Below are 12,824 nucleotides of genomic sequence, written 5' to 3'. Positions count from 1 at the left end.
GAACGAGTGGTTTTGCCTACAATGATCGCCTGGGTCTTGGAAGGATTGACCTTGAGCAACCACTGGTTACACCAAGTGGTGAACCGGTCAAGATAGGATTGGAGAAGGTGCTGGGAGCGTTGCAGGGTGGGAGCGAGGGCAAGGAAGGCAGTGTCATCGGCGTACTGGAGAAGGTGTAGGGGAGGTGCAGGTGGAGGCATGTCTGCCGTGTAAAGGAGGTAGAGAAGAGGGGAAAGGACGGAACCTTGGGGCACACCGGCGGAGGGGTAGAAGGTGTAGGAATCAGTGTTGTGGATGGTGACATAGGAAGGACGGTGGGAAAGGAAGGAAGCGACCAGACGGACATAGTTGAGAGGAAGAGCAAAGGTTTGGAGCTTGAAAAGGAGACCGGAATGCCACACACGGTCATATGCGCGTTCGAGGTCGAGGGAAAGGAAGATGGCGGAACGACGGGAATTGAGTTGTTCGGAGAGGAGGTGAGTGAGGTGAAGGAGGAGGTCATCGGCTGAGAAGGACGGCCGAAAGCCACATTGGGTAGGGGGGAGGAGGCGGTGTTGGTGAAGGTGCTTGTGTAGGCGGCGGGTAAGAATGGATTCCAGGACCTTGCTGAAGACCGAGGTAAGGCTGATGGGACGGTAGGAGGAGACAGCGGAAGGCGGTTTGTCGGGCTTGAGGAACATCAGGATCCGGGAGGTTTTCCACAGGTCGGGGTAGTAGCCGGTGGACAGGACCACATTGTAGAGCCTGGCCAATGTGGAGAGGAAGGAGGCAGGAGCTTCACGGAGGTGACGGTAAGTAACACGATCGTGACCGGGAGCAGTGTTGCGTTTAGGGCGAAGTGTAGCAATGATATCTTGAGTGGTGATTGGGGTATTTAGTTCTGTGTGTGTGATGTTGTCCAAGTACTGGAAGCCAGGAGCAAGCGGGGGGACAGAGGTATCAGTTCGATCACGGACATCAGGAAAGAGGGAATAATCGAACTGGGGATCGTCAGGGATGGTAAGGATATCGGAGAGGTAGGAGGCGAAATGGTTGGCCTTACTAAGGGCATCAGGGAAGGGGTGGTCATCATGAAGGAGAGGGTAGTAGGGAGAGGGTTTAGATCCGGTAAGGCGGCGGAAGGCTGACCAGTACTTGGACGAGTTGATAGGTAAGGTGGCATTAAGACGGGTGCATGTCTGTCGCCAGTCCCGGCGTTTCTTTGCCGTGAGTAAGTTCCTGATGTGTCGCTGTAGTTGCCGGTGGCGTCGTAGTGTGTCCTGGTCACGTGTGTGAAGGAAGGCACGGTAGAGCCGGCGGGATTCACGCAGGAGAAGGACGGCCTGTGGGGGTAAGGTGGGGCGGTGCGGATGGATGGCAATGGTAGGGACGTGGGCCTCCACGGCCTCAGACAAGGTCTGCTGGAGAAAGGAGGCAGCACGGGTAACGTCATCAGGTTGGTGGTAGGTGAGGGGGTGGCTATCGACCTGGAGAGCAAGGGAGTCCCGGTAGGCATTCCAGTTGGCACGGGAGTAGTCATGGACATATTTTGGGGGAGGGTCATGGCGCGGGTCGGGACGGGGGCGACGACCGTCTGATACAGTGAGGAGGACAGGGAGATGGTCACTGCCAATGGGATCAAGGACGTCCACCGCTATGCGGCCAAGCAGGGTGGGGGAGGCTAGGACGACATCGGGAGTGGTATTGGATTCAGGGCGGGTGTGTTGGGGAATTGGAAGGACGTCGCCTTGGAGGGTGGCAAGGAACCGATGCCACCGCCGTAACTGGGCGGCAGAACGACTATGGATGTTAAGGTCGGCGGCGATCACGTAGGAGGAGAAGGTACGGTCGATGTGGGAAAGGAAGTCGAAAGGAATAGGTGCAGCGGGGCGGACATAGATGGTGGCACAGGTAAGGGTAAGGCCGGGGAAGAAGAGACTAAGGATCAAGTGTTCTGTGGGGTCAGGAAGGAGGGGTTGGAGCCGGACAGGGATCTGGCGGTGGTGGCCAATGGCAACTCCGCCACGCGCTATCTGGAGTGGATTGTCAGACCGGTGAAGGAGGTAGGGCGAGGTGTGGACGGTGTGGTGGGGCTGAAGAAAGGTTTCGTTCAGAAGGAAGGCATCCACACGGTGGGTCGTAAGGGTATGCATAAGGAGGTGCTTGTTGGTGGGAAGGGAGCGGATGTTATTGAACAGGATACGGTGCTGTCGCGCCATAATGGGAATTTAAACGAGGGTGTCGAGACGGGAGAAGGTGAAATGGGCCTGGTTGTGGGAATAGGTGGCGTAGGTGTTGAGGTGGAACACGGAACGGGCAGCGAGGGAAATCTGGTGGAGGGTGTGGGGACGCTGAAAGGGATGGACGTTCTGGAGCACTATTGTGACGAACCTGATGATGTCCTCTGCGGTGGGGGGAGGACGGAGGGAATTGCCAGGAGGGGTGGGGTCATCCAAAGGGCGGAGAGGAACAGTGAGTTCAGGAGCGGATGGAGGAGGTCGAGCCTTGCATTTCTGGGAGTAGGTAGGGTGTTGGAGGTTGCAGGTATTGCAGGAGGGAGGAGACTGAAGGTTGGGGCACTGCCGGAGGAAGTGCGCTTGCTTACAATGCGGGCAGACTGGGGCCTCGCGGCACTCTGATGTTGGGTGTGCGTTATAACGCAGACACCTCTGGCAGCGAATGGATTGTGGTGGGGAGCGGGAGGGGTCAACCTTATACCGGCGGTGGAAGAGGAGGGCACCCTCCTTAAGGAGATGGTCGATGGAGGGAGCGTGTTCGGAGAAAACTCGCATAAGGCGAGTGGGGCCCGCAGAGTTGAAAATGCGGCGAACAGCTCGCACCTCCAGGTACGGGTGGGCCTTCAACTCCGCCAGCACCTCTTCCTCCGTGATCGTCGGGCTAAGCCGAGTGATCACGGCGGTGAGGGTCGGCGGGCGACGTGGGGGTTGGGGTTGACGGGGGGAGGAAGGGGAAGGAGCAGGGGCAAGGGAGGCATTAGGTCCAAATCGGGTGAGAGGAATTCGGGAGAGGATGTCGGAGTGTAGGGTAGGGCTTGGGGAGGTGATCAAGACAGAGTCCCTACGGGGGGTAAGAAGGGAGATGGGGGCTGCAGGGAAGTATTGGCGGAGGAGCAAGGTCAGGTTGCGGGCCTCCAGGAGAGAGGGATCAGGACGGGAGAGGAGATACTTGTAGGAGGGGGAGTTAGAAGAGGAAGTAGAGGGGGCTGGAGGGGAGACATCCATGGCATCTAGGGGTGGGGGAGGGGGAAGATGCTGGGACTTCTTGGGTGCAGAGGAGGCGGGGGTGCCACTGGGACGCTTAACAGCGGGGACAGGATGGGAGGAGGTGTGGGGCACAGGAGTGACGGGGAGATGACGGGAAGCGGCAGGTCCCGGTGTCGGTGCTGGTGCTGGTGCTGCTGTTGGTGCTGCTGTTGGTGCTGCTGCTGGTTGTGGCGCTGCTGCAGGTGGTGGTGCTGGCGCCGGCGATGGTGCGGCATGGGTCGTAGCCCGACGAGACACAACCCTGGCAGGGGCCGCATGAGTGGTGTGGGGGAGTGGGGGAAAGGGGTCGTGTGTGGAGGCTTGGGGAGAAGGAGCAGGGGATGGGGCGACAAAGGGAGCTGGGGTGGGAAGGGTGAGGAGGGGCGGGATATAGTAGGACGGGGGCGACTGAGCACACCAAGTAAGAGTAGTGGCAGCGAGGTAGGGCGTCGTATAGACGATGGCGGTGGTAGTGGCGGTGGTGGTGGGGGTGGTCATGATGGCAGTAAGGAAAACTGGAAACACAGAAAAGAAGAATGGGGACAGACAAGGGACAAAGTCAGGAACAGATTACAGATGACAGATGAGAGACGTCGAGGAGCGAAAGGATGAAGGCAAAGACGAAGACGAGAATAGCGACGACAACGAAAGCAGGAGAGGAAGACGAAGCACTGGGTCCTGGCGGCGGCGGCGGCGGCGGCGGCGGCGGGGGCCGGAAGCTGCGGCGGCGGCGGCGGCGGCGGGGGCCGGAAGCTGCGGCGGCGGCGGCGGCGGCGGCGGCTGGGTCCGGAAGCTGCGGCTGGGTCCGGCGACGACTGCTACTGCAAAACTGGCGGCACTGGAAACTGCTGCTGCTGCTGCTGCTGCTGCTGGCGGTTCCGGAACTGCGACTGCGACTGCGACTGCGACTGCGACTGCGACTGCGACTTCTGCGAAGCCCTAACACTTCGATACGTAGCAGTACTCTGCAAGGTATCGAAGGGCGGAACTCTTCCGAGGTCCGCCGAAGAATGTATCTCGTACCGCTTTGGCAAATGCTTTATCTGCGCCATTCGCCTTAATCACATCTGAGAGTAATTCTTAGTAAAACGCCTCTCGCTAATTGTTCGTCATCACAGATAATGTTTGTTATACGGCCATGACGCGCAACTGATTTCCAAAATTCGTCTTCCTCCTGTGAGGATGGAACTCACGACTCCTGGGTTACTAGACCAGTGCTCTACCACTTATCTAAAGAGGCGCGGCCTAGCGGAACTTTTGCGTACTTCGTCCGTACGGTCGTCTGAATCATCAGACTTCAGCTGACAACACTTCATATTTTCGACTAATATTTGCAGCTATGGCGACCCATTACTGCTTGGCTACACATCTGACACGTAGCCGATGTTCTCTCCAAACAAAACCACCTGCACTTCAGAACATGACTTTCACACATGTCTACAAAATCACCTTCACCTTCAAATAAAGTTTTCTTGCGACTGATGGAGACGTAGCAAATTTTAAAGTTGCTATTTCCATTACATAACGTTAATCAGAAAATCGGTAATTTACATCTGCAGCGGAAAAATACTCCATTCCGCCCAGCGTAGGGCGCGAACCCACGACCCTGTCATTAAGAGTCTCATGCTCTACCGACTGAGCTACACGTGCTGCCTCGTTGGATACCTGCTGGGTAGCAGATCACACAGTACTCGTTTGGGTTGGTTGGTCACATACACAATCTCTCCATGCTGCCTAATGTTTTCCTAACGTCACACTCGTCACGTACTTCACTTTTATTTCATAATCATTTCTGAGACGTAAAGGAATTGCACGACAATCTGCAGAGCTAGCGTCGTCAAAATTAACACACATACTTGACGTGACTCAAAAGCCGAACGATTTACTTTCCGACGTTGTTTTAGATGTGCAAGTGCCAGTTAAACGTCGCCGTGAGGGCACTCTGCCGACCATTTCGCTAGTTAACACCGGTCTTGTTGTGTGTGTTTCAAGCTCAAGACCATCTACAAGCACAAAATGGTCAACAGCAACATTCAGACGGTTTCGTACTGCACAATTGCTACATTAAAACGGTATGTTTCTTTTTCAGAACTGGAAAAACACGACCATGACAGGATTCGAACCTACAATCTTCGGATCCGAAGTCCGACGCCTTATCCATTAGGCCACACGGTCAATGACGACCAAGTCTAACTTATATACGACTCATCTCGAAACGCTCACACCCCCTGAGGAATTGTGTTTTCGTTCCACACAGCCGCTGCCCCTTACTCTTTCCCACCCATTCGTTACATTCAACCTCTTACGAGACCGACCAAAAATAGACAAGAAAACAAGACCACACACTTTGCGCATTCGGAATCGATGGCAGGGTGTCCCTCACCCCATTTGCTACGATGGCCATTTGCTACTTCTGCAGAAGCGGCGACGACGACGACAACGACGACGACCGCGGGAGGCTCAGAGATTTGTGAGAAATACATCTATAAAATGTAATTCAGACTGCCTCGTCCCACCTTATGCCGTACCGCTTTGGCAAATGCTTTATCTGCGCCATTCGCCTTAATCACATCTGAGAGTAATTCTTAGTAAAACGCCTCTCGCTAATTGTTCGTCATCACAGATAATGTTTGTTATACGGCCATGACGCGCAACTGATTTCCAAAATTCGTCTTCCTCCTGTGAGGATGCAACTCACGACTCCTGGGTTACTAGACCAGTGCTCTACCACTTATCTAAAGAGGCGCGGCCTAGCGGAACTTTTGCGTACTTCATCCGTACGGTCGTCAGAATCATCAGACTTCAGCTAACAACACTTCATATTTTCGACTAATATTTGCAGCTATGGCGACCCATTACTGCTTGGCTACACATCTGACACGTAGCCGATGTTCTCTCCAAACAAAACCACCTGCACTTCAGAACATGACTTTCACACATGTCTACAAAATCACCTTCACCTTCAAATACAGTTTTCTTGCGACTGATGGAGACGTAGGCAAATTTTAAAGTTGCTATTTCCATTACATCACGTTAATCAGAAAATCGGTAATTTACATCTGCAGCGGAGATAAATTCCGTTCCGCCCAGCGTAGGGCTAGAACCCACGACCCTGTGATTAAGAGTCTCATGCTCTACCGACTGAGCTACACGTGCTGCCTCGTTGGATACCTGCTGGGTAGCAGATCACATAGTACTCGTTTGGGTTGGTTGGTCCCATACAGAATCTCTCCATGCTGCCTAATGTTTTCCTAACGTCACACTCGTCACGTACTTCACTTTTATTTCATAATCATTTCTGAGACGTAAAGGAATTGCACGACAATCTGCAGAGCTAGCGTCGTCAAAATTAACACACATACTTGACGTGACTCAAAAGCCGAACGAGTTACTTTCCGACGTTGTTTTAGATGTGCAAGTGCCAGTTAAACGTCGCGGTGAGGGCACTCTGCCGACCATTTCGCTAGTTAACACCAGTCTTGTTGTGTGTGTTTCATGCTCAAGACCATCTACAAGCACAAAATGGTCAACAGCAACATTCAGACGGTTTCGTACTGCACAATTGCTACATTAAAACGGTATGTTTCTTTTTCAGAACTGGAAAAACACGACCATGACAGGATTCGAACCTGCAACCTTCGGATCCGAAGTCCGACGCCTTATCCATTAGGCCACACGGTCACTGACGACCAAGTCTAACTTATATACGACTCATCTCGAAACGCTCACACCCCCTGAGGAATTGTGTTTCCGTTCCACACAGCCGCTGCCCCTTACTCTTTCCCACCCATTCGTTACATTCAACCTCTTACGAGACCGACCAAAAATAGACAAGAAAACAAGACCACACACTTTGCGCATTCGGAATCGATGGCAGGGTGTCCATCACCGCATTTGCTACGATGGCCATTTGCTACTTCTGCAGAAGCGGCGGCTGCGGCGACGACAACGACGACGACGACGACGACGACGACCGCGGGAGGCTCAGAGATTTGTGAGAAATACATCTATAAAATGTAATTCAGACTGCCTCGTCCCACCTTATGACGTACCGCTTTGGCAAATGCTTTATCTGCGCCATTCGCCTTAATCACATCTGAGAGTAATTCTTAGTAAAACGCCTCTCGCTAATGGTTCGTCATCACAGATAATGTTTGTTATACGGCCATGACGCGCAACTGATTTCCAAAATTCGTCTTCCTCCTGTGAGGATGGAACTCACGACTCCTGGGTTACTAGACCAGTGCTCTACCACTTATCTAAAGAGGCGCGGCCTAGCGGAACTTTTGCGTACTTCATCCGTACGGTCGTCAGAATCATCAGACTTCAGCTGACAACACTTCATATTTTCGACTAATATTTGCAGCTATGGCGACCCATTACTGCTTGGCTACACATCTGACACGTAGCCGATGTTCTCTCCAAACAAAACCACCTGCACTTCAGAACATGACTTTCACACATGTCTACAAAATCACCTTCACCTTCAAATACAGTTTTCTTGCGACTGATGGAGACGTAGGCAAATTTTAAAGTTGCTATTTCCATTACATCACGTTAATCAGAAAATCGGTAATTTACATCTGCAGCGGAAAAATATTCCGTTCCGCCCAACGTAGGGCGCGAACCCACGACCCTGTGATTAAGAGTCTCATGCTCTACCGACTGAGCTAGACGTGCTGCCTCGTTGGATACCTGCTGGGTAGCAGATCACATAGTACTCGTTTGGGTTGGTTGGTCCCATACAGAATCTCTCCATGCTGCCTAATGTTTTCCTAACGTCACACTCGTCACGTACTTCACTTTTATTTCATAATCATTTCTGAGACGTAAAGGAATTGCACGACAATCTGCAGAGCTAGCGTCGTCAAAATTAACACACATACTTGACGTGACTCAAAAGCCGAACGAGTTACTTTCCGACGTTGTTTTAGATGTGCAAGTGCCAGTTAAACCTCGCGGTGAGGGCACTCATCCGACCATTTCGCTAGTTAACACCAGTCTTGTTGTGTGTGTTTCATGCTCAAGACCATCTACAAGCACAAAATGGTCAACAGCAACATTCAGACGGTTTCGTACTGCACAATTGCTACATTAAAACGGTATGTTTCTTTTTCAGAACTGGAAAAACACGAACATCACAGGATTCGAACCTGCAATCTTCGGATCCGAAGTCCGACGCCTTATCCATTAGGCCACACGGTCACTGACGACAAAGTCTAACTTATATACGACTCATCTCGAAACGCTCACACCCCCTGAGGAATTGTGTTTTCGTTCCACACAGCCGCTGCCCCTTACTCTTTCCCACCCATTCGTTACATTCAACCTCTTACGAGACCGACCAAAAATAGACAAGAAAACAAGACCACACACTTTGCGCATTCGGAATCGCTGGCAGGGTGTCCCTCGCCGCATTTGCTACGATGGCCATTTGCTACTTCTGCAGAAGCAGCGGCGACGACGACGACGACGACGACGACGACGACCGCGAGAGGCTCTTAGATTTGTGAGAAATACATCTATAAAATGTAATTCAGACTGCCTCGTCCCACCTTATGCCGTACCGCTTTGGCAAATGCTTTATCAGCGCCATTCGCCTTAATCACATCTGAGAGTAATTCTTAATAAAACGCCTCTCGCTAATTGTTCGTCATCACAGATAATGTTTGTTATACGGCCATGACGCGCAACTGATTTCCAAAATTCGTCTTCCTCCTGTGAGGATGGAACTCACGACTCCTGGGTTACTGGACCAGTGCTCTACCACTTATCTAAAGAGGTGCGGCCTAGCGGAACTTTTGCGTACTTCGTCCGTACGGTCGTCAGAATCATCAGACTTCAGCTGACAACACTTCATATTTTCGACTAATATTTGCAGCTATGGCGACCCATTACTGCTTGGCTACACATTTGACACGTAGCCGATGTTCTCTCCAAACAAAACCACCTGCACTTCAGAACATGACTTTCACACATGTCTACAAAATCACCTTCACCTTCAAATACAGTTTTCTTCCGACTGATAGAGACGTAGGCAAATTTTAAAGTTGCTATTTCCATTACATCACGTTAATCAGAAAATCGGTAATTTACATCTGCAGCGGAAAAAAATTCCATTCCGCCCAACGTAGGGCTCGAACCCACGACCGGGTGATTAAGAGTCTAATGCTCTACCGACTAAGCTAGCCGTGCTGCATCGTTTTGTACCTGCTGGGTAGCTGATCACGCAGTACTCGTTTGGGTTGGTTCGTCCCATATAGAATCTCTCCATGCTGCCTAATGTTTTCCTAACGTCACACTCGTCACGTACTTCACTTTTATTTCATAATCATTTCTGAGAGGTAAAGGAATTGCATGACAATCTGCAGAGCTAGCGGCGTAAAAATTAAAACACATACTTGACGTGACTCAAAAGCCGAACGAGTTACTTTCCGACGTTGTTTTAGATGTGCAAGTGCCAGTCAAACCTCGCGGTGAGGGCACTCTGCCGCCCATTTCGCTAGTTAACACCGGTCTTGTTGTGTGTGTTTCAAGCTCAAGACCATCTCCAAGCACAAAATGATCAACAGCAACATTCACAACGGTTTCGTTCTGCACAATAGCTACATTAAAACGGTATGTTTCTTTTTCAGAACTGGAAAAAGACGACCGTGACAGGATTCGAACCTGCAATCTTCGGATCCGAAGTCCGACGCCTTATCCATTAGGCCACAGGGTCACTGACGACCAAGTCTAACTTATATACGACTCATCTGGAAACGCTCACACCCTCTTAGGAATTGTGTTTTCGTTCCACACAGCCGCTGCTCCTTACTTTTTCCCACCCATTCGTTACATTCAACCTCTTACGAGACCGACCAAATATAGACTGGCAAACAAGACCACACACTTTGTCCATTCGGAATCAAAGGCAGGGTGTCCCTCGCCGCATTTGCTACGATGGAAATTTGCTACTTTTGCAGAAGCGGCGGCGACGACGACGACGACGACGACCGCGAGAGGCTCTTAGATTTGTGAGAAATACATCTATAAAATGTAATTCAGACTGCCTCGTCCCACCTTATGCCGTACCGCTTTGGCAAATGCTTTATCTGTGCCATTCGACTTAATCACATCTGAGAGTAATTCTTAATAAAACGCCTCTCGCTAATTGTTCGTCATCACAGATACTGTTTGCTATACGGCCATGCAAAGAAGTTTATATGACTGTTGAACGTTCGGACGATATCCATTTGTGCGTCAACGCGTCGCCCATCCTCCGTCTCAACCTCGGTAATGAGCTGCCTCTTGCGTCTTCGGCGTTCTTGAATGATATGGTGGAGGGAAGGTCGTTCACCACGAACATCATCAGTTGTCCTCGCTCGCACCCGCACACCCGCAAGACGTACGGCGTTGATACGAAGCAATTGTGCCTTGACGCGTTGTACTGCTGATTGTCGCTCTGGCGACGGCGGTTGTACAGCCAGTTCGCGGAGCGCAGTGTAGTAAAAATCAGTAGTCGCAGTATACCAGCGCGCTCGGTCGCGTCCATAGCTGACTAATGTTCGGCACAGTGCGGGTTTTGCACACCGTAACCACCATTGAAGTACAGAACGGTAGGCGGGTAAACGCCGGTGGCAATTGCTCCATGTGGACTCGACTGCGCGTCTGCAATTTATCTCATCAAGAAGGGCCACTTTGAGGCGCCACGGACCCCTACTTCGGCGGACGCGCTGGCGGGGAAGGGTGAGAGTACACACATATGCGAGGTGATCCGTGAACGCTGCCGGCCACATCTCAGCGTCGACAACGGCCGATCGTAGGCCGCGGGTGACGTAGACTCGATCCAAACGGCTCGCGGAGTGACTAGTAAAGTAGGTGTGTTGGATGATCCAGGTGTCCAACAAGGCCAAGTCCTGTACAAGTGCCTGGAGTGCCGGGCAGGTGGTATAGTGTGGCTCCTGGTCGGATGGGCGAGCACACAATTAAAATCGCCGCCTACTACCAAGTGGTCGGTATTGCCCTGGAAGAGCGGGGCTATATCTTCGGCAAAAAAGGTGCGCCGTTCTCTCCTTTTGCCGGTGCCTGAAGGAGCATATAAGTTCACCAGACGTACTGTACCAATCGTGAGTGCGACCCCCCGGGCCGACGGTAAATAGGAGACATCAGTGGCCATTATCCCTTCCCGCAGTAGAATCGCCGTACCTCCGCCACATCTGCAGGCATAGTGTAGGCGTCATATCCGTAGGCATCGAGACAGAGTCCTGATCGGACTTCTTGAAGGAAAACAACGTCCAGATCCGCAGCGCGTAATGTATCCTTCAGCATACGGGTCTTGACATCAGATGTAATGCCATTGACGTTGATGGTGGCGAGGTGGTATGCCTGGTCCATCAAGTCTCGGGAGGTGACCATGGTATGACAGGAGGGCAGTAGTCGTGACGTGGAGCGCCGGTCTTGCGAAGTGCTAGGCAGCGACGAGAGGTGCTCATGCCGCCTTAGGCGTCTGTCGCCGGCCGCGTAGACGCTGCCATCGGCATCGGTGCATCGTCTTGGTACTGAAACGCATCCTGCAACTCCATCTCCTGCGCCCAGTCGCCCAGGGTCGTTGACACCACTGGATCTCGAGAGGCAGACGGAGGCAAGGGTGCATCCCCGGTGTCGGAGCTGCGGTGATCTCCCGCATCCCCATGTGGTCCAGACCCAGCGGTAGTGGGAGAAGACGTCGAACCGTGTGAGACGGTAGGGTCGCCTGTGTCGGTGCGGTGGAGAGGTTGAGGCACCTCGTCATCCAGCGGTGTCGCCTCGGGCTGTTCTACGTCGTCGGTTGTCTTGCGCCGCTTCTTATGACGCTTGGGTGATTTCTGCTTACGCTGCCGCGCCTCTGTTTCCGACGTAGGGCAAGGGGAGGACGCTGCATCCTGTGCTTCAACTTCCATCGCACCGTCGGCGAGCCGTTGTGACGGTGCGCCGGGGTCCGACGAAAGGACATCAGTAGCATCAGTACTGAAAGACGCTTGGGGCTCTGTGGAAGCTACTGCAGGGTCCTCCAAAGCTCGCACCAATACAGTGGGGTCGTCATATACAGCTGGCGTCTCCCGTCTCGCCGCCGCAACATACGTAATCGGCAGAGAGGTCGGTGTCGACGGGCGAATCTGGTCGGTCGAGGGTGTCTGCACGAGACGGCGTTGCAGGCATTCGGTACGCATGTGTCCCGTCTGGCCACAACCGGAGCAGGTTCTTGGCTGACCGTCGTAAATAATTATTGCCCTGCAACCAGCGATCGTGAGATACGAAGGAATATGGCGATGCAGGTCAATACGGACTTGTCGCACCCCGTTAAGGACAGGGTAGGTGTCGAAGGTCTTCCATTTTTCGGCCGTGTGGCCGAGAACTGTTCCATAGGGTCGAAGAGCAAGGGTGACCAAATCTGCTGGAACTTCAAAAGGGAGCTCAAACACGCGCACATTTTGGATTCCCAATCCAGCACGTTCAAGCGTCACCACACCCACGTTTCCGTCTGAGTGGCAGAACCGATAACCTGCCGTCGAGCGTCTGAGAAGTTTGTCACATGCTTCGTCGTCAGTGAACTTAAGATAT

At 52.5% G+C, this 12,824-nt stretch overlaps 4 non-coding genes across 4 annotated transcripts; all 4 read right to left on the bottom strand.

Annotated features, from left to right (window-relative positions):
- Window positions 1-5,344: 5,344 nt before the first annotated feature.
- Trnar-ucg (transfer RNA arginine (anticodon UCG)) lies at window positions 5,345-5,417 on the bottom strand. The gene has a single exon. It is a non-coding gene; the product is annotated as a tRNA-Arg (tRNA).
- Window positions 5,418-6,850: 1,433 nt separating this feature from the next.
- On the bottom strand, window positions 6,851-6,923 carry Trnar-ucg (transfer RNA arginine (anticodon UCG)). The gene has a single exon. It is a non-coding gene; the product is annotated as a tRNA-Arg (tRNA).
- Window positions 6,924-8,374: 1,451 nt separating this feature from the next.
- Trnar-ucg (transfer RNA arginine (anticodon UCG)) lies at window positions 8,375-8,447 on the bottom strand. The gene has a single exon. It is a non-coding gene; the product is annotated as a tRNA-Arg (tRNA).
- A 1,443-nt stretch (window positions 8,448-9,890) lies between these two features.
- Window positions 9,891-9,963, bottom strand: Trnar-ucg (transfer RNA arginine (anticodon UCG)). The gene has a single exon. It is a non-coding gene; the product is annotated as a tRNA-Arg (tRNA).
- Between the last annotated feature and the right edge of the window lie 2,861 nt (window positions 9,964-12,824).

Source organism: Schistocerca gregaria, chromosome 3 (genome assembly GCF_023897955.1).
Source record: "Schistocerca gregaria isolate iqSchGreg1 chromosome 3, iqSchGreg1.2, whole genome shotgun sequence".
Classification (NCBI taxonomy): Eukaryota; Metazoa; Arthropoda; class Insecta; order Orthoptera; family Acrididae; genus Schistocerca; species Schistocerca gregaria.
The sequence above is the reverse complement of the archived record's forward strand: the minus strand, read 5'-3'. Positions and strand labels throughout refer to the sequence as shown.